Below are 22,425 nucleotides of genomic sequence, written 5' to 3'. Positions count from 1 at the left end.
CACAGTTCCACAGAAAAGGGGCTTGAGGATTCTATCCTCATGACAACATCTAAGTTCATCAAGTCTCAGGATCCCAGTGCCCAAAACTTCAACTTGCCAACCTCTGCTTGACCTCTGTCTCTCAGTGTTCAAAACAAGGTTGTATTTCTTTCTGGATATGCTTAATAACTCTCCACTTATTCTTTCCTGGTTTTCTTAAAGAAGGTCTTGGGCTTCCACAGTTGAGGGTTCTCTGGTCTAGGCACAGTTGTGAGACCACATGGTCCACCCATCACAGGTCACGCAACCAGGAACCTGAGGCCTTTTGACCCACACAGGTTTGTCTGCCTTTGTTCCTAGGTGGATGCTCTCACTCACTTTGCCTTTCCTTGTCAGTCTCTTGGCTTTCGCACATTGCGTTACACAACGTGGATAGATCATTGACCTTGCCACACTGTATCACACAACTTGGACCAATCCTTAGTCTTGCCACACTGTATTTAATTACAATCGTTCACTTAGTGGTTATTTCACTCCTTCGCCACCTTGCTGTTATGCTCTCTCGCAATCTTCTATTCTTTCGAATGGATTGTGTCCTCCCACAAATTCCTCATCTTATGATATCTTTGTTTCCAGCTTCAGCTACATCGGAAAAATGTTTCTCTCGGCAGAGGACGCAGTGCATCGAGACGGTCGACTTGATGTCCCTCGAGGACTTCCATCTCGGCTGACATCTGTAAAGACTGGAGGGGGATTATCTGTACTGCTGCCCTCTATATGTCAGAGTAGAAGCACAAAGCACCCCAGCCAAGATTCTCTATTGTTGGTAGCAATGGGCGAGCAATCAAGGCTTCGCTCTCAGGAGGTGATGCAGGCTGGTTCTTAAGTACTGTGTGGGCCCCAAGCACCCACAAAGGAATGTCCACACACTGCGTTAGTAATAACACAGTTCTTTATATGAATAAGGTTCAAGTTATATACACATACAATAACACACTTTGTACGAAGGTAATACTATAATGATAAATGTACAATTTCTATGTGGTAACACAATTACTCTTTAACTCCGTTAAAATGCACCACTGCTGACAGTTTTAAATGACATAAAAATCAATAGCAATAGGTACCAACCATAGACTTGGGAGGAAAACAAGTTAGATAAGCAATTGGCAGAATACTCTGTCCCCGCTAACCAGGCACAGTTCTGTGTGAGCATCCCCATACCCGGGCAACCTGTAAATAAAGTATATTGACAAGCCCAGTCCATATATTGTTTGGCAGAGTCTTATTTCCTTCTACAAATGTTCTACTACCCCAATGTAACTGGTTTAGCAGAGTTTGACAACGGGCCATCGACGGATCCTACTTGAGTGAACTCCCTTTAAGGCAGGAGCCACGGTTCGTCAAGATTCCTCGAAGAAAGTGGTGAACAGTGTTGTCAAGGCAGCAGCTTCGGTCCTTGCGGTACTCGTCGACGATCCGTCGTGGATGTCCTGTGAGGATGAGGCGTGCGGTGCACCTCGAAGGCGATAGTTCGTTGCTGCAAAGAATAAAACAAGAACGTAGGCACAGCAAGGGCGTTGGGTCATCAGCATTTGGCTTCGGCGATCAGGACTCGACCACAGCTGGCTTCCAGATCTTCGTCTGCGTCTTTGAGAACTTTGGGTGGCGGGAAACCCAGCAGCGGATTCTCCTCGGTCGTCAACAACCTTGACTTTCTCCGGCGGAGAGTTGTTGCTCCGGTTGACGATGATGGTCGTCGACGGTGGTAGACTTCAATGTCCAGGTGCTTCACTTCACAAGACATTCATCTTCTAGCTGGGCTTCAAGCTAAGCATCAAGCTTCGACTTCCATCAGTGAGAGGTGCCCAGATATACTCTCCAGTCTCTCATTCACTCTGCTGGGTCACACCAAGGCAACCAATCATTCAGAAGGGCATTCAGGCAGGCAGCCAGCCAATCAGGCTCACAGTTCATTCAGGCCATTCTTCTCCATTCTTCTCCATCCAGACACTCACAACACAGAATGTGGATTCGGACAAGCACCACACCATTTAACACTCCACACTGCTTTCATACCGGTTTCGGGCAGGGCTGTCTCATTCTTTGTGTCACACACTAGAAACCAGACGTCCATAACATGAAATGCATATTTGTCACACACTCCATTCACCCAGGTCCCACCCCGTGGGCATACCTACAACATACAGTCATTGGGAAGGCTCCAGCCATTCTGGCATGGACTTCCCCACAATACCATATATGGAACTTCCTCCTAACTTCCTCCCAACAGCCAGTCAGGGGAAGGAACAGAGTCCGAGTAACAGGCAATAGAAAGCAAGAAGCCACAGGGGCCATCGTGTCTCCTATCAGGAATCAACCGATTCCAGTGGCAGGGCCTGGGTATCCCAAAATGGAGGATACTCAGAGCTCCTGTCAAATTCAGCATTGAGCTGCCACCAGCTCATACCCTACTCTGTGGGCCACACGCAGGTGCCCCAAAAACATACGCAAGGGGCACAGGGTTGTAGCCCCACCCATGGGTGCCATAAGGGTATCCCAAGGGTCTCTTCACCATGCCCAAAAAGAGGAAGAGCAGCACTGCCAGGAGGCCCCACGGCAAGCACTGTCATACACAGATTTTTGTGGTTGAGGAAGTCAGGATTTACACCTGATGTACAATCCAGACTCCTTAACACGCTCTTTGACGGCTCCCATTTATTTGGAAATAAGACTGACGAAAGCCTTGAAAAGCTTAAGTGCCGCAGTCAGGCAGCCACAGCCTTTTCACCCCAGCGGATCATCTTGGAGGGGTAGGTCTTTTCGCTACTACTCCTCAGTTGGAAGATAGAGAAGACAAGCTGGTCAAAGAGGACAGTGAAAATTCCCTCATGGTGGACGATGGAGAGGTGCAAAGCCCGCTCAAGCTGCAGCGTCTTTACCATCAGCCGCTGTTTCAGCCCCCTCAAAACCACTCTGAGGTCTTGACTCCCGACACCCTGGTGGGAGGCAGACTATCACAGCATCTGAAAGAATGGCAAGGTATTACTTCGGATGCATGGGCACTGGAAAGAGTAGCCCAGGATTCCTGTCTCCCCTTAATACAAAGAACTAGGGATCATCCACTGGCAAACCTTTTGTTAAATGTTCCAGATCCATTCCTGTTGCTGGAAATGTTGACCCTGCTAGAGAAAGGTGCTATAGAACCATTACCTCTGATGGAGAGGAACAGAGGATGGTATTCTCCCTATTTCCTAATCCCAAAGAAGGACAGAGGACTGAGACCTATCTTGCACTTTAGATATTTGAACAAGTTAATCAGGAAGGACAAGTTCAAGATGGTCACACTTTCTCAGATCCTTTGGGCCCTCGAGCTCCAGGATTGTTTCGGGATCTGCCATTCCTGTTGACTTCCACCCTGAAGGCTTTCACCAAGTTAGTGGCAGTGGTAGCAGCAAGGCTCAGCAGAGGGGAGATTCATGTCTACCCTTACCTGGACGATTGTATGATCAGGGCACGTTCCCCCAAACATGCCCAAGAAAATCTCATTATCACCTGCCACTGCCTCTACAGCCTGGGCTTCTGCCTCGATTACAAGAAGTTTTACATGATATCATCTCAGAGACTCCAGTTTATTGGAGCAGTCCTGTATGCATCCTTGGGAAAAGCCTCGCCACACCAGGTGAGGGCTCAAGACATTTTGCAGATGGTCACCAAATTTCAGGGTGCCCAGCATCTTCCGGCCTTTGACTTTTTGAGGTTGCTCGGCCTCATGGGCTCCTGCATTTTTCTGGTGCAGAAGCTCGCTTGAGAATGGGATCCCTTCAATGGGCTCTCAGAACACAGTGGTCCCAATTCTCAGGCAGGATTTTAGACCTCCTTCAGATTCTGTGGTGGGCCTGCAAGGACAACATTCTAAAAGAAGAAACTTTTTGGCAACCATGGCCGGAGATAACAATAGTGACTGATGCCTCACTCACGGGGTGGGGAGTCCATGCCAATGATCTGGCAATCAGTGGTAATAGGTCTTCATCGCAGTCCAAACTACACATTAACCTTTTAGAGCTGAGGGCAATCAGACTAGCGCCAAAAGCCTTTCTGCCCTCTGTATGGGGAAAGAATGTCCTGATAATGACAGACAACACAGTGGCCATGTACTACCTCAACAAGAGGGGAGGCATAGGGTCACTACCACTGCGCAGAGAAGCAATGCAGCTGTGGTCCTGGGCAATTCAAAAAGGAGTCTCTCTATCGGCAGTGCACCTAGCCGGAGAGGAGAACACAGCGACGGCCGCTCTGAGCAGGCAGAGCACAGTCTCCCATGGGAGGGAACTAGCTCAGAAATTCCTTCAAGAGATCTTCACCCTTTGGGGAACCCTCAAGTGGATTTGTTTGCAACCAGCATCAACCGGAAGTGCAAACTGTTTTGCTCCAGGGAGTTTCCTTCAAGAGGAGGTCTAGGGGATGTGTTTGTAGTGGACTGGGAGTATCCACTCCTGTATGTGTTTCCTCCAGTCCCCGTCATTCCTCACATGATCAGGAGGTTGAGAAGCTTCGGGAAATCTATAATCTTAATTGCCCCAGATTGGGCCAGGAGGACGAGGTACCCAGACTTTCTGGACATGTCCATCTGCCCTCCAATATGTCTTCCACAAAGAGCGGGACACCGGATGGTGAGACACGGTATCCCCTTCCCTGTAGCACCTTTACCCCATCCTCCCAGGTAATATATTTAGGAAATCTACGCCCCCCCCTTTTTTTTACAACACGAACACTTTCACACGGAAAGCCTGCTACGAGAGAAAACAGTCTAAGACCTGAGCAGTATACCTGATGTGTCCCAATACAATGGGAGGTTAGACAATTATTGGCCATCACACACACACACCTGATTTCTTTTAAGCTGCCCCACACAGATAAAAGGCGCAGCACGAGAGCACACTCTGAGCGAGGCAAAGCACACGAGGAAACAGCAGTTTCGAGATGGCAGCTGAACGAGAGAACAAAGACGGCAAAACAGAAGGGAATTGCAAGGAGGGAAGTTCCCTTGACCTTTTCGACAAGGAACTGTTACTGTCCAGAAACCTCGAAAATTAAAAGCCTAAGACCAGGAAACCAGGCTGAAGAATCCTGCATTGTGTGTCCGAGAGACCTGGGGTCCCCCCACGTTAGTAATCAAGGCGGGGAGAATCACCAGCTGCCATGGTACCGTCCTTGGCTAAAAGAACAAAGCAGCGTCAGTGAAATCAACACAGCCGGTGAGTTGTGGAGACCGATACAAGACCGGTCTGTGTTGAAGCCAAGGTTGCAAGCAGCACCATTGTATGGCGAGCGCTGGAATGAACATTCTTAAAATGCATGTGATAAGAGGCGCTAGTAAAGTTGAACTGCTGATCAGTGACTAAACTTTAAAAGCAAGGTACAATACCTTTGACAGAGTGGTCCGGCACCTCGTGGGTGCTCAATCCAAGATCTCTGTAAGGTATCCAGCCGGTAAGTGGCAAAAGTGAAAGTGAGAAAAAAGGTTATATGAAGAAGGGAACAAGTAATTGTGAATTGAAGTAATCCTGCGACTGGTCATGCAAAATCCTGCACACAGTCGAAAGTCTTCGATTTTGATGAGGTAGAGAAAGTTTGTAAAAGTAGATCGATTTGGTCCGACCCCGGCAGAGGGAGATACCGATTGAAGGTTTTGTGTTGAAGTGGGTCTGACTTGGGCACAGAAGGCCATGATGTTGAGATTTTGAACTGCATCCTCGTGGTAGAGAATCCAGAGAGTGTGCTAAGCTCGAGTGTGCCGCCTTGTCCCGTGCTGAAAACGTGAGGAAGGGAAGCCAACAGCTTGAATATGCTGACATATAATTCCTTGAACACTTTTCTTTTGCAAAACATGGTTTCCCACTTTAGAAGTAAGGATTGGCAATAGGTTTATTAGTATAGGCCCTTTTTATTTTGACAGACCCGACTTGGACTGCGTTATTATTATTAATGGTCGTAGCTTGCTCCCATCTTTAGATTTAGGATTAGATATGCGTTTTTCAAACCCAATTGAAGTTCAATGAACACCCTTGAACTGTGATCACTTGTGTCTGTCTTACTGTTTTATACCATGCCTTCCTTACAACACTCAGCCTTCACGTATGGTGTCTGAGAGGTTGAGGTAGAAGGATTGGGACCTCCCGGATGACGTAATGGAGATTTTGCTTTCGACCAAATGGCCAGCAACAAAATCCTTATTCCGCTACCGTTGGAACAAGTTCTGCAGCTTGTGTAGGGAAAAGGATGTGGACCCTTTTCAATGTAACACACCTACGGTGTTATCTTTTCTACTACATTTGGCAAATCCGGGGCCCCAGATTGGAACAATCAAGGGTTATCTAGCAGTGCTTTCCATATTCAAGCGCACCTTGGAAGAGGCATCCTCCTTCAAAATACCTTTAATAATTCCATTTCTTAAATGACTCACAAATGTGTTTCCTCCTACACCATTCCAAATACCAACTTGGGACCTTAACTTGGTTTTAAAGTTTTTGTCGTGCGCTCCTTTTGAGCCACTCCATTCCTGCCCTTTAATGCTTCTAACTTACAAAACCATTTTGTTAGTAGTGATAACATCAGCCTGCAGCATGAGTGAGTTGCAGGCATTATCCTGTAAACCTCAGTTTACCACTTTTTACTAGGATAAGTTTGTTCTTAAGGTCAAACCAACTTTTCTACCTAAGATTGTGTCGGACTACCATTTAGCACAGAAAATTGTGCTTCCGGCCTTCTATTCTCCACCTCATCCTGTCACGGAAGAGGAAAGATTCCATAGACCAAGGAGAGCTCTAAACTTTTAAAGCTTTTATATTTCAAGGACATCAAAGTTGAGACAGCACAACCAACTTTTCATTGGATATACAGCACACAAACTAGGTCTGTCAGTCACCAAACAGACCCTGTCCAGATGGATCATACTGGCTATTTCAGAGTGCTACAGGCTAGCTGGGAAAGATCCCTCAGAAGGTTTAAGGTCTCATTCCACTAGGGGCATGGCAACTTCCTCTGCCCATTAGAGGGGAGTTCCGATAAAGGACATCTGCAAGGCAGCTACCTGGTCTACCTTCCAGACGTTCACAAAACATTATTGTTTAGACACTTCTAACAATAAAGGAATATTTGGGAAGGCAGTTCTATGCTCCATTCTGGACAAACAATAACTTAATTCTTACTCCTTCCTCCAAAACAGCCTAATACTGCTTTGGGAGTCTATCATAAGATGATGAATATGTGGGAGGACACAATCCATTAGAAGAACAAGTTACTTACCCCATGGTAATGTTTTTTCGACTGGATGTCCCACTTATCCCTCATCGCCCTCCCAACCTACCCCATTGTAGAATTTCTGAGCTTTAGACCTTGCGCTCTTTTAAGGTCTTATAATTTTCAGGCACTTTTCAAGGCCGGTAATTCTGCATATGGGTGGCGAAAAAACAGAACTGAAGCCAACAAGGGCTGCGCGTGGAATATATACTCGACAGTGACGTTAGCCGAGATGGAAGACGTTGAGGGACATCGAGTCGACTGTCTCGACGCACATCGCCCTCTGCCGAAAGAAATCATTTTCCGAAGCAGCTGAAGCTTGAAACGATGATATCAGAAGATGAGGAATACGTGGGAGGAACATCCATTTGAAGGAACGTTTCCAGGGGTACGTAACTTGTTCGTATTGCTGCTTACTTGGCTTTCACATAACAATAGTTGTAGTTCATATGCATTTGTGATTTGCCACAAAAGTTTCATTCAGTGCGGTATTCAATGCTTGCTCTGTTTGCTTTGCTGTTTCTATTTCACCCAACCCGCAGCCTCGGGTTTGTTTATTCAATTTCATATGATTTCACTTGTTCAGCGCTTGCCTCTCATTCCCCACAGCCTCCAGGACTGCTGCGGTCCAAATGACTTGCCCTCTTCACTCACCGGTCTTGTGCGTTCCTTTTGGACGGCTGCGCTTCTGTATTCAGCCTCACTCTATGATTTCATTTTGCTTGCAAACTCTGCTCTCTCTCCTTTGGCTCTCCAGTTCTCGCTGTCAGCTCTGCTCTGTTTCCACAGATGCTGGCAGCTTCCTTGCTGCCGCTTCTCTGCTCGCAGCTCCGGCCGCAGTGCTTCGACCATGGAGGCTCCCAAACCTGCGGTTCCTTCACGGCCTTCCTGTCTCCCAGGCACCACAAGTCCTTTGGGTTTTCTGCCGGCATCCTGGCTGTGCTGCAGGACCCACTATGGCTTCCTCCTTCCAAACTGGACTCCCTGCTGGATTCACCCACACAGACCATCCTAATGGTCTTTGTATTGCTTGTTACCTTCCTTTTTGTGAGATATGAGTCTTCAATTAGAATTGCCTGACTGCAGTTAGAACGACATGACTGACCTTCACAGTACTCTGCAGGCATCTTCTTTGTCCCAGTACTAGAGTGGTGAAATAGGTTACTAGTATTCACTACTCCTAGTCGCCTCTTCCTCGTCACTCTACTGTAGTAGTTTGAATGACGAAAATTGTGGCGAACTGTTGTACAATAGCCCATAAAGGCTGAGGGAAGGTTAGGTTGGCTTTCACAGGCAAAAGGAGGATGCAATGTTTCGTACCCTGGGGGTACCCTACTCCCAGTCCTCAAGGACCCTCCACCCAGGTGATCCTCCCTTGCTTCTCCACCCACAGAGAGGGGACCCATGAGCAATGGCCTTTCCCTGGCCACCTGAGCAGAGGATCCAGTTGGAGTAGGAGTGATGAGACCCTCAGGTTTCTTTCATACCCTTGCCGAATGCGGGTTGGACCAGGCTGCTTCACGGTGAAACCAGAAGGGAAAATCCACATTACCCTGCTCTCAACCCTTCTGGTGTTCCACTGCGAAGCAATAGGGTAGAAGGTCCAAGAAACCCTGCATAACCCTTGGATTGGATTCTTCTCTCTGGTGTACCGGGTCCAGCCCTAAGAAAATAATAATTTCTTCCCCACAGGGTCTCTTTTCAGAACTGGGACGTTCTGGTTTCATTGGTTGGGGGGCCTAGCTCTAAGAGTATTGGATTTGATTTGGGCCACCTGTGCAATCCATTGATCGAATTAGGGTAAATCACTCCTCAGGACTAACCGGGCCTGCAAGTCTAAAATCAGAGCTACAGTTAGGTTTATCTTTCTTCCCAAAATGGTAATGGGGATCTGGGTTAGCGAGTGATTTTCCGTATGGCCATGTACACAGGTCAGACCAAAAGGGTTGTCTGGTGAAACCTTCAACAGACCTGAGGTTGCCAATTAATGTAGTGAATACTACTGCATATTTCAGATTTATGTTCAATCATTTCATGGTCATTCACTCATGAACACCAGTGATGATGTCTGATTTGTATGAAATAAAGTCTTTTAATTTTATTTTGGTTCATTCACCATATTAGTCTTGCAGAGACCTTAGCCGCTGATGCATTTCGGTCCGTGAATCTTCCTCAGGGCGTGCTCTGAAACTCTGGAGAATAGGTAAACTGGTTGTGTTCTACCGATCTGGTTTCTCATCCTCCCTTGAAGTGCATGTTGCACTCGCGCCGCGTTCGGTTCTTATGGGTCCTCCCCTTTTTTCCAGATTTCTTTATGCCCATGTCTACTTCTAGAAGCATGCTGTGAGATTGGGTGTATAGGATGTTATTGTATGATGACTCAATCCTTTCTTCTTTATTCTGTTTATCCCTATTGAGTAATTGAACTGATGGAATGGTGGGGAAAGCGATCTGGTTTAAGGGGCAACATTTTGTGGGGTATCCATAACCTTTACAGGAGTAGCACTTTTGATGGTGATTAAAAGGTGGGGTTATAACAGCAGGATGATCTCCTCCCTTTGCCTACTCCAACAGGAACTCGGATGTTGAGCAGTCCTGCTCTAGTGTCAGTGTCATTTGGGTAAGGAGAGTAGCAACCGGTTCTGGTGAGGAAGGTAGGATGTTACATGATGGTGATCGTTGGGGCTCTCTAGGTCCTCTAAAAGGTTTCTCTTCTCTAAGATCGACATTCGGTTCCAGTAAATTATTGAATAGGATCGCTGGGGTGGGTGTTCCTTGGTCATTCTGGTTGGGGCTCTCTAGGGCCTCTAAAAGGTTTCTCTTCTCTAAGATCGACATTCGGTTCCAGTAAATTATTGAATAGGATCTCTGGGGTGGGTGATCCTTGGTCATTCTGGTCTAAAGGACAATGCCTCAGAATAACCAGGTTACTCACCGTAGTGACCACCTTACTCCTAGTCCATAGTCCCCTTTCCTCCATACTTATGGGACATTCCTCCGTCCTGTGGGACGGGACCAGAGCACTTTGTAGAAGCATCAAAATTTTGCAAACATTTTAGTCCTTCATCTCTTTTATGAGGGGTACTGCATGTGGCCATAACCCAGCCCATCTCATCTGTCCCCGCGCATCGCCCATCAGTCCTTTTCTATTGCCAGGTCAGAGATCTTTAAGCAATAATAGAGGAACCTTATTAGAGGAGACGGCGGGCGGGCGTATGGAGGAAAGGGGACTATGGACTAGAAGTAAGGTGGTCACTATGGTGAGTAACCTGGTTATACTCCTACGTCCCGTCCCCTTTCCTCCATTCTTATGGGAGATTCCCAAGCACTCCTCACAGGAACTACGGGTGGATGGAAAAAAAACCCTTATTGAAAAGGTTCTTCAGCACAGCCTGGCCAAACTGAGCATCAGATCTGGAGCTCAGGTCTAGACAATAATGTTTACAAAAAGCCGATGGGGGGGGCCCATCTAGCCGCCTTTGCGATGGTCTCCCAGGGGACATATTTCTGAAAGGCAACCGCAGCTGCCTTGCCCCACACCAGGTGCACATGAATACCTTTAGGAGGCTGCAGACCTTGAACAGTGTAAGCCTCCGTAATAAAGGCTGCGATCCATCTGGAGATAGTCGCCTTAGAGGCCTGCCTACCTTGTGGGTTACCAAAGGTCACCAATAGTTGAGAAGAGCTCCTAAATTCAGATGTTCTGTCCAGATAGAACTTAAGAGCCCTTGTAACATCCAAGCAATATAGAACCCTTTCCGCTTCTGAAGCAGGGTTTGGAAAAAAGACCATTAGGGAGATTGACTGATTTAGATAGAAATCAGAGACCACCTTTGGCAGGAGAGAGGGATGTGTCCGTAGGACCACCTTATCCTTGTGGAAAACCAAGAAGGGATGCTCCACCGACAGAGCCTGGAGCTCACACACACGCCTTGCTGAGGTAACGGCAACCAAAAAAGACACCTTCCACGAAAGGTGCTTAAGGGCCACCGTAGCCATAGGTTCGAACGGTTTATGGCACAACGCGGTAAGGACCACATTCAGATCCCACGTCGGATGCGGTTTGCGAACCGGCGGATAAAGACACGTCAAGCCTGCGAAGTGCCTCCTAATCACCGGATTTGACAGTGAATAGGAGCACTGGTCCGTAGACAGGTAGGCACCTCCCGCCGAAAGATAAGTTTTGCATGACAGAACATGAACGCCCGATTCTGCTAGGTGAGACACGAAGGACAGCACTGTGTCAATCGTAGCCACCCTGGGATCCAGCTGTGAGGCTAAGCACCAGTGACAGAACCAAAGCCACTTGCTCTTGTACTGAGACCTCGTCGAGAGCTTCCTGGCTGCCTGAATTATTTGCAAGTTATCAGCCGACAGGTTGAGATGCTCTAAAGACCTGAACTCTGGCACCATGCCCCCAAGCTGAATCATTGTGGGGGGGGGGGTGCCACATCTGACAATCGTTCTGGTGAAGCAGATCGGGACTCACCGGTAGCCTGACGCTGGACACACCGACAGATGCTGAAGTTCTGAGAACCAGAACCTGGCCGGCCACCACGGGGCTATGAGCAGGAGAGAACAGTTCACCGTGGTCCTCAGCTTGCAAATCGTCCGATGAATCAGAGGCAGAGGCTGGAAAGCATAGGCCCTCATGTTGTGCCAAGGAATCTTGAGAGCATCCCCCAGGAGGCTCCCAGACCATTTCTGGAGGCATACAGAGGAAGTTTCTTGTTTGCCGATGTTGCGAAGAGGCCCGGAGTGCCCGAACACTGGAATATCCATGAGGGGATCTCCGCTTTCAATTCCCACTCGTAGCTGACCATTGTCCGCCGACTGAGGGCATCCGCCGTGACGTTCAGCTGTCCCGGGATGTGTACTGCTACCAGCCAGACACCATGCTGAACCGCCCACTCCCAAATCTGGATGGTCAGATCCGCAAGAGGAGGAGACTTGGTGCCCCCCTGCTTGTTGATGTAATACATTGACAGAACATTGTTCGTGCGGATACGGACCCCCTTGTTGGCAATGACCAGCCTGAACGCCTTGAGCGCTAGGAAAATCGGCAGAAGCTCCAGATGATTTATGTGAAGGAGCTTGTCCTGGGGCGACCAAAGGTCAGAGACCTGAAGAAGATCCAACGTCGCACCCCACCCTAGGAGGGAGGAGTCCGTTGTGACCGTCACCATCGGGGCGGGGTCGTGAAACCCTGCACCTACTGACAGGTTGCTGAGAGACGACCACCACACCAGGTCCGTTCTCATGGAAGCCGGAATCAAAACCATCTTGGAGGCCGGATCCACCGCCTGACACCAAGAGCTCCCAAGAGCCATTTCAGTCCGCATCATCTTGAGTCGAGCAAGAGGAAGAGCCAGTACATACGAGGCCATGAGGCCCAGAAGCCTGTGGAACCACCAGGCCGACATGCTCTCCGACTGCGCAAATATCTGACAAGTGGTCAACAGATCCGCCATTCTGTCCCCGGTCAGCTAAACTCTGCAGTCTAATGTGTTCCAGCGAAAACCCAGGAAGATCAAGTCCTGAGAGACCGTCATGGAAGATTGGCGCCAGTTCACTGACAGCCCAAGATGGAACAGGAGCTGGAGGAGAGACTGAAGATTGCACGCGGCTTTCAGCGGACAAGGGCTGCGCAACAGCCAATCGTCCACATGGATACCCTGCAGACGAAGATAAGCTGCAATCACCGACATCATCTTCGTAAAGACACGCGGAGCCGAGCTGAGGCCAAAAGGAAGCACTCGGAACTGGAAATGCTCCTCTCCCACAGAGAAACACAGGTATCTCCGGTGTGGATTCCAAATCAGAATATGCATGTATGCATTGTGAAGGTCCACCACGCTGAGCCAATCGCCCATCTGTAAAGAAGACCTTACCTGACCAGGCGTGATCATCTTGAATTTCTCTTGGGGTAGGAAAAGATTGAACTGGGAAAGGTCTAGAATGGTGCGCAGGCCAGCCTGGTTGGGGTTGGGCACCATAAACAGTCGGGAATAGAAGCCCTCCTCTCGCTCCCCTAGGAGAACGGGTTCCACCGCTCTGAGATCCAGCAACTTCTGGATCTCGGCCTTGAGAGAGGGCGACGCCGACTGCTGGAAAGGAGGATTGATAGGTGGGGAAGGGGTAAGCGGAAGTCCGCCGAGCGACTGACAAGACTCACCGGTCTTCGGTAATGGTCTGCCACGCCTCCCAATGAGACGCAATGCGTCCTCCCACCGGGGTCTCGTGCGAGCAAAGAGAACCCTAATTTTGCTGGTTTCTCGGTGGCGGCACCACCTGAACCTGAGGACGAGGCTGATGAACGGGAGAAATATTGACTCCGTTGCTGCCTCCGGCGGGAATTTCCCAAAGGGATATCGACTCTGCAGGATTTTCGGTCCAGAAACCCCCTAAAGCCAGAAGAGGGCCATGACTGTGACAACAGTCTCTGTGTCCTAAAAGGTGGTTTCACCAGGACAGACAAGGACTTGGCAATCTGGGTGCTATCCTTTGTTTTGGTCAGCTCCACATCCGTTGTGGAATGAAAAAGCTCCTTGCCGTAAAACGGCAGATCCAAAACCTTATCCTGCACCTCCTTAGAGAACTTGGTGGCGTGCAGCCAAGCCTGACGAGAAGTATCCACACCAAGCATAAGGCCTCGGGCCGAAGTGTTGACGTGATGAGCCGACGCTTCCAGCAGATCCTGTGCCAGGACCCTGGCATCCGACAAGCCCGCCTTAAAGTCCTCAAGCTTTTCAGCGGGGATAAATTCCTCAAACTCTGACAGACCTTTCCACATTTTCATATTCGCCCTTGCTAACACCAGTTCTGCATTGGCCTGCCGCAATTGCAGGGCTGAGTTAGCAAAAATCTTCCTCCCAAGGGAGTCAAGTTATCCTCTTTGCCCAGGACCTATATAGCCGTCAAAGTGGAGGATGCCGCAGGTCTGGACTGCAAAGTGGCCGCAGCCACGACCGTGGAGGACGGGGGTGGACACAACGCTAAAGCCACCTCTTCTGAAGAATGAAGCCTATAGCGTGCGTCAATTTTCTTATTGACAAACCGTCCAGAGTGTGGTTTCTCCCATTCTCCAGCATGGGGTCTGGCATGGATTCACATGCTCATGAATATTCCCCGTCGTCAGGCCGGGAATCCTCGGTATAGAAAAAAATCAGTATCAGTTTCGTTTCTGATCTGTCTTTCTCAGTAGTAACCAATCACTGGTCTCCGGGTCATACTGCCCCCAGCCAATGACTGCCTCTCCCTAAGCCCCAACCCTGGCAGCCATCATCAGATTTTTACAGCACGTTCAAGTGTTGGGAGTCCTCGTGCTTAGCTCTCGAGCTTTTGCTGCGTTTCGCGCTTTTTTCCGGAGATTTTCTCATTTTTTCGGTTAAAAGAGCCTCAAGCTCCACCGTTTGTACTTCCGATCAACGGGGATCCGTTTCGGAGTTTTCTACGCCCTTCAAGGGTGAAGATTTCATCGAGTTACACTTTTGGAGGATTCCAGAAGTTCCAAGGCCTACCCCAGGAGAAAGGGAGCTCGACGCCCGGGAAGCTATTCAGGACCTGCCCTGGATGCCAGCTTCAGAACGTTTTCAAGGAGGACGAGCATTCGTTATGTCTCTACTGTCTCCAAGAGGACAAGACGCACAAGGAAAAGGACTATGCATTTTGTGGATACATGTCGGAGCAGACCATGAAGGATCGCCACCTCCGTCTCGCCAACTGGCTGGAAGGTAAGAGCCCGCCAGGCGAGAAGAAGAAGAAGAAGTCTGAGCGGTCTTCTAAGTCCTGTGAGGGTGCTCCGGCGACGGGGGCCCAACAAAAGGCTAAGCACAGCGAGTCCGCGGGCACCGGGAGCGCCGAACGGTCGGGCTCCTTGGCTGCCAGGCAGGGCGTACCCTCCCCGGCGCCATCGACCACAAGCCAACGCTCTGGCTTGGGTAAGAGGAAGTCCGAGAACCTGGCGAAGCTTCTGGAGAGGCCCCGGTCGATCTCGAAGACTCCGGCAGAGGGGGAGCGAGGCTCGGACCCTCCCCCGAAGGTGAAGGCCCCAGGCTTACAGAAGGTTACGTTGGCCGTGATTCACCCTGCTAGGACCTCGATTGAGGATGTCGCCGCGGCCCTGGCTCAGCTTGTGGAGGCTACACCAGTGGAGGCGCCCTCAGGTACCAGAGTCTCTCTGCCACCGCGGTGGAGTCGTCTTTCAGGCCCATCGAGAAGACCCCCACGAAGTCCTCGTTGGAAAGTGGGGCAGCGGGTGGTATCCGTCGTGGATAGGGACACGACCTCTGAAGAGGAGCTCATCCAAGTCGTGGAGGAGACCCAGCCCATCGGGAGGGATCCCGACGAGGGCGACGACGAGGGCGACGGTGACGCAGACGAGGCTCCTCAAGAGCCCTCACGCCCTTCGTTTCCGGCGCTGCAGGACACCTCGGCGGCCATTTTGTCAGCCATCCAGTCCTTATGCTCGGAGATAAGGACGAGGTTGCCCCTTCCCCCGACGGAGGAGCCTGAGCCAGACCCGACGGAGGATCCGGAGCCAGGACCTTCGGGGAGCCCACCGCCTAAGAGGAGGAGGACGCATCCTAGGCCTCCTCTCCTGCCTCTGCGGCCTTCTCTGCCTTCCCCCCGGTCCACTACCCACGGGGATGATACAGGCATGGACACGACTACGACGGGTACGGATGACGATGGAGGCGATGACGGGACATGCCCCCCGTCGCCCCCTGCCCGGGCGTCCCCGCCTGACGAGATTGGATCCTTCCATGCAATGATCTCCAGGGCATCCGAGCTCTTCCAGCTCTGCCCCGAGGAAAAGAAGAAGGAGGGGTTCCTTTACCAGCGGCGCGAGGCTAAAAGGAAGACGGTCCTCGCCGTACCTCTTCTTGATGACATCAGGGATGAGGGGCTCGCCCTCCTCAAGAACCCTGCCACGGCTCCTGCGAAGAGGGACCAGTACAAGAAGAAGTACCGGGTCCCCGACGCTGCCCCCTTGTGCCTTAGGGCGCAACCTACCCCGGACTCGGTCATTTCGGCGGCGGCCAAGAAGAAAGCGGGGGGGGCATCGGCCTCGACTTCAACCTCCCCTCCGGACGGTGAGAGTAGGAAACTGGATGCGATGTGACGACGGGTCATCTCATCTGCAGCGACGACCATCAAGGCAGCCAACGCCCTGGCCATCGTAGCCCGCTACGATAGGGAGTTGTGGTTCAAGATCGCCCCTCTGTTGGACTTCCTTCCGGATGCCAAGAGGGCTGAGTGTAACGCTCACCTGACTCCCACGGAGGCGCTGGCCTGGTTCGCGCTGCTGTGACCTCTTCTAAGGTGATGCGCAGGGTTCGGAAGACAGACTGCACCGGGCCCCCAAATCTGGCTTGTCTGGCTCGCAGAAGTATCCTTCTGTAGGCAAAAATAGGGGATTAACTGTCTGCGGGGTAATGCAATCGGCCTCCCACTTTCCCCTCTCACCCTCCTCGAAACCCTTCTGTGATTCCTCGTAGCGTCTCACCTTAGGGTCTGGAAGGACGAGCTCTCCATCCTGCTTCTGATGCAGGGGCGCGTTGGTATCCAGTTACTTCACTGGATTTTCGGATTGGTGAGAACCAAACTTGTTTGGCTTCCAGGTAAGTTTTTTGATAAGAGGTTCCCCTTGTGTCCATGCAATAATGTACTAATGCTAGTGTCTTTTTCCCCATAGGGGCCGGGGTACGGAATGCCGGGGAACAGGCACCGACCCGAGGTGAGAGGTGAAATCCTTGTAGAAATCAGGTAAGTCTTTAATGAGCGTTTTTTGGTAATGTCTTTTCATTCGCTCATTAACGATGATGTCTCTTATTCCCCATAGGGGCCGGGGGCCGGAAATGCCAGGATGCGGCGCGGACCCGAAATGGAGAGGGAATGAATCAACAGGTAAGTCTTAACATGGAGATTTAGCTTTCCTTATTCCCTTCTCTCTCTCACCTTTTGTTCTGGTCTTTTTCTCCCTAGGCACTGGGGCGTGACTGCGAATCCGGATGATCGCTGCTGAACATGGAGGCGCCCTGTAAAGGTGAGTGGAATGCGGCGCTGCAGCGATCGACGCGATGAGCTTTTAAATAAAAGTCTTCCTTTTCAGGATTGTCGGCGAGATGTCTCCGGGATGCGGTTTTAGCAGGTAAGGACTTTTCCTTCTTCTGTTCTCTTCTTCTCTTCCTTTGCAGGTGATCCAGGATGCTGGCAGGCGTGGCAGAAGTCAGGATGCAGGAGCAGACACAGTGAGCGTCCAGCTGCTAGATGCAGAACAACGCGAAGCACGTGTGGCTGTTCAGGTGGGGTTTAAATAGCCTTGGAAGAAGTTCCAGGTATGTATCCTTCCTCCAATCAGGTATGTATCCTTCCCCGACCACGCCCGGATGGTAAATTAGTCCCACAGGTAAAGTAGTTCCTTTCAGGCCTCAAGGAGGCCGGGATCCTGCAGCATGGTCTGCATCAGGTAAGTGCACCCAAGCACTCCCATAATGAGCCTGGTGCCAATGGCGCCAGGACTGATGTCTTTTATGAGCCTGGCGCCATAGGCCATAGGCGCCAGGACACTGTCCAAAGGGCCCCTATATGGGGTTGCTGGGTCCTTCCTTGGGGACTGGATGTCCGCTTTCGGGGACGCAGGGCTTGAACCGGCTCCCCGGGAGCGGGCATCATGACAGCACTCCCCCCCAAAGCCCTTCCCAAGGTTGTTCCCTCCGGGGGTTTTGGTTTGTCTGGGAAGAGTCGGTGGAATTTCCTCACTAATCGAGGTGCATGCACATGGTCGCTGGGTTCCCACGACCTCTCCTGAGGTCCGTACCCCTTCCAATCAATTTTTTGACCTAAACATTTTTGAGTCTAAAATGTTCTTCACTTCGAATTCGGGCTCCCCATCTATTAGAATAGGTTCTGGAGGTTTGAGTAGTCGGGTTCCGGGTACCACTGGTTTCAGAAGTGACACATGAAAAACAGGGTGAATTCGCATACTAGCTGGTAAATCAAGTTTAACAGCCACTGGGTTAATTATTGCCGTTATAGAATAAGTTCCCAGATATTTTGGGTTAAAAGTTCGAGGCCCTTTGAGTGGTAAATGTCTGGTAGCTAACCACACTTGATCCCCAATCTGATACGGAGGTGCTTCACTCCGATATAGATCAGCATTCTCCTTGTATTTTCTCTTGGCTTGTTGTAAATGCGTAGTTGCCTCTTTAAAGGCTTGGGAAATTGTAGAATGCAGATGTTCTACTGCAGGCATTGCGAGGTTCTGAGGTGAGTCAAGGTTTGAGGTTCGAGGGTGATGCCCAAACAAAGTATAAAAAGGACTGTGGCCAGTTCCAGAGTGTACCGAATTATTATATGCGTATTGGGCTATCCAAAGTATGTCTTTCCAGTTGCTTTCAGATTGCTGTAACATACACCGTAAGTACTGCTCAAGGGTCTGATTTGTCCTCTCGGTCTGACCATCGGTCTGAGGGTGGTGACTGGTCGATAATCTTACGTCGATCTGCGCCATTTGACAACATTTGCGCCAGAAGTGGGAAATGAATTGGCTTCCCCGGTCAGAGATTAGTATAGATGGGAATCCATGTAGCCGAACAATATTTTCGAGGAATTCTTTGGCTAGGACAGAAGCTGAAGGTAAACCTTTCAAAGGAATAAAGTGGGCCATTTTGGAAAACAAATCTACAACTACCAGAATAGTATTGTACCCCGAACAAGGAGGCAGGTCCGTAATAAAATCCATTGATAGGGTGAGCCAGGGTGCTGGCGGTATGTCTAGAGGTTGAAGGAGACCGGCTGGTCTTTTCTTTTGACTTTTATTTTGGGCGCAAACACCACAGGACATCACAAAAGATTTAACATCTTTTCGCGAAGAGGGCCACCAAAATTGTCGTTTCACCTTTTCCTCTGTCTTGGCAATACCGGGGTGTCCCTCTATTAATGTATCATGATAACCGGAAATAACTAGTTCGTGCAATTCCTTATGTGGCAGGAATAAGCGTCCTTGGAAATAAGGTAAACCATTATCTATGGTAAAGTCTGATCCCTTTTGTATCCAATCCTGTAAGGTTGTAGGGTCCAGGAGTTGTTTCACTCTGGCTTGAATGTCTTCAAGCTTCTGTAACGAAGTCATGCCTAGAATCCTCTGTTCGGGATTTATTGGTACTGGTTCTGAGTTTGTATCAGATTCTCCCATTCCAATTCGGGATAAGGAGTCTGCTTTGCCATTCTTGCAGCCAGGTCGATAGGTAATCACGAAATCAAATTCAGCGAAAAACAAAGCCCATCGGAGCTGCCGTGATGACTGAGCCTTGGCGGTTTTCAAATACTGTAAATTCCGGTGATCAGTGATCACTGTGATGGTATGTCGAGCGCCAAGCAGATAATGCCGCCAGGCTTTAAAAGCGGACTTAATGGCTAACAGTTCTTTGTCCGTGATTGCATAATTAACCTTGGGTGCCGAGTATTTTCTGGACCAAAATGCTACGGGATGCAGTTGGTTGGTTTCGGGATCTCTTTGGGACAGGACAGCTCCCATGGCTAGGCTGGATGCGTCAGTCTCGACGACATAAGGGAGATCTGGACGCGGGTGTTTCAATATAGGTGCGGAGGTAAACTTAGCTTTTAAATCCTGAAAGGCCTGCTCGGCTTCTTCAGACCATTCAAAACGTTTATTTTTCCTCAAGAGTGCAGTAATGGGTTGTACCACGCGTGAAAATTCCGGGATAAACCTGCGATAGAAATTGGCAAAGCCGAGCATGCTTTGAACCCCTTTTACAGAGCTAGGTGATGGCCATTTGAGGATGGCATCCACTTTTCTTGAGTCCATTCGGACTCCTTTGGGTGTCAGGATGAAACCTAGAAACTCGACTTCTGTGGTATGGAAAACACATTTCTCCAATTTAGCAAATAGTTTGTGTTGGCGCAGTTTTTCAAGTACTGCCCTGACGTGTTTTCTGTGATCAGATTCCGAAGAGGAGTACACCAGAATGTCATCGATATATACGACAACACAAACATCGATGAGTTCCCGAAGGACATCAATCATGAAGTATTGGAAGGCAGCCGGCGCGTTACACAATCCGAAAGGCATCACCTGGTACTCGAATAATCCGTATTTAGTACGGAAGGCAGTTTTCCATTCATCGCCTTCTTTAACTCGTACCAGATGATAAGCCCCCCGGAGATCTAACTTGGTGTATGTGCAAGCGTCCTTCACCTGGTCAAGGAGTTCAGGGATCAGAGGCAGAGGACAACGGTTTTTAACCGTTATCTGGTTCAATGCGCGGTAATCGATACAAGTTCTAAGGTCGCCTTCTTTTTTGGGCACAAAGAACAAAGTCGAGGATGCCGGGGACTTTGACGGGCGAATAAAACCATTAGCTAGGTATTGATACAAATATTGTCTCAAATGCAGATTCTCAGGTTCGGTAAGGGCATAAATCCTGCTACAAGGGGGTTGTGCACCGGGCACCAGATCGATTTGGCAATCGTACGATCTGTGAGGAGGTAACGTGTTGGCCTGTTCCTTTTGGAAGACGTCCTGAAAGTCTTGGTATTCCGGAGGTAGTTGCATGGAGGCAGAGGTTACAGATGCTAGATTAATCTTCAGGTTTTCTGGGTAGCAGGTCTGTGTACAATCCGGGAAGGTTATTCTCTTAGCTCGCCAATCAATTCGAGGATTATGTGTCTCTAACCAAGGGATTCCAAGAATAACCTGAAACTGTGGAGCCTTGATTACATCAAACATAACACCCTCCCGATGGCCGTCGGGACCAAAAGAGTCACCTCGGTAGTGGAATGTGTTACCGGTCCAGAGGCAATTTGAGTTCCATCGACTGTGGTGATGACATCTTTGCTGGTTTTAGGACGGAGAGGGAGGTTAATCCTAGAGACCAATTCACGATCCACATAGTTTGCAATAGCCCCACTATCGATGTATGCCTTTATTGCATGCAACCGCTTAGGCTGTTCTGGATCTACGAGAACCATTGGCACAATGAAATGCAAGGTCTGAGAGTTAGTTTTCAAGCTCGGCAAGCGGACCCCTACACTTGTCGGGCGGAGTCGTTTCCCGAAACAGAGTCTTCATGGTTTTTATCAGCGGCTCCTACCGCCTTTCGGGGCGGTTTTGCCGGGCAATCTCGTAGAAAGTGTCCAGAATTCCCACAATAAAGACATAATTTTAACTGCCGCCTCCTTTCACGTTCCTTTTGAGTCCAGGGTCCTTTAACCCCTCCAATTTGCATAGGCTCAGAGACATCAACTCCCTTGGGATTAGCATGGGTCTTGACCAACACCCGGGTCTCAAACGTGGACCGATCTGCTTTTCTGTTTTGAAGTCTGTGATCCAATTGGACCACTAAGTCTATATACTCTGTGCATTCTTGTGGCGGATTTACAACTTGGGCCAAGACATCTTTTAAGTTCTCGGCGTAGGCCTCGATAAAACAACGTGACTCTTTTATCCTCTGGCCATCCCGTTTCCACAATTAGTCTATTAAAGGTTGCAATATAGGATAGGAGGTCCTGATTGCCCTGTCGCAGGGATAGAAGTTCGTCATCCAGAGCCTGCCCCTGAGAGTGTCGAGCAAATAACCTTTCCATGCTTGCTTGAAACCTTTGAAAATCATGGAGAATCGGGTCATCTTGAGTAACCAGTGGAACTGACCAATCGGCAGCGCAGCCGCTGAGATATGACAATACAAAGGCTACCTTGGTCTGATCATTAGGGAAGGCCCCAGGTCTGCATAGGAAGTGCAAACAACACTGATTCATGAATACGGCGAATCGTTTGTGGTCCCCAGCACAGCGTTCGGGTGGGGCCAGCGGAATGTTTCCAGGTAGATTAATCTGCACAGGGTTACTGGAAACCACAGGAGCGGGGTTCCCTCCGGAACCAGGTAGAGGAGTTTGCCCAGCTTGACCTTGCAAAAGCTGTTTGGCCAGGTCATTAGTCTTTCCTTTGATATTATTAATTCCCTCCTGAGGGCATTAGTCTCTTGAAGAGTGGCATGTACTTCGGACCCCCAGTAATGGGGCCAACTGATCAGTGTCAGAACTTTCCATAGCGCCTGGGTGGGAATTTGTAGGAAGGCTTCGCATTCTGTAACGCTCACCTGACTCCCACGGAGGCGCTGG

General features: G+C 49.6%; 1 protein-coding gene across 1 annotated transcript in view; it reads left to right on the top strand.

Annotated features, from left to right (window-relative positions):
- TEX12 (testis expressed 12) overlaps positions 1–22,425 on the top strand; it is a 427,517-nt gene that overhangs the window by 183,988 nt on the left and 221,104 nt on the right. The window lies entirely within an intron of this gene.

This window comes from Ambystoma mexicanum, chromosome 9 (genome assembly GCF_040938575.1).
Source record: "Ambystoma mexicanum isolate Mex_15411 chromosome 9, UKY_AmexF1_1, whole genome shotgun sequence".
Lineage (NCBI taxonomy): Eukaryota > Metazoa > Chordata > Amphibia > Caudata > Ambystomatidae > Ambystoma > Ambystoma mexicanum.
Note: the sequence above shows the minus strand (reverse complement) of the source record. Positions and strands in the feature narration are given on the sequence as shown.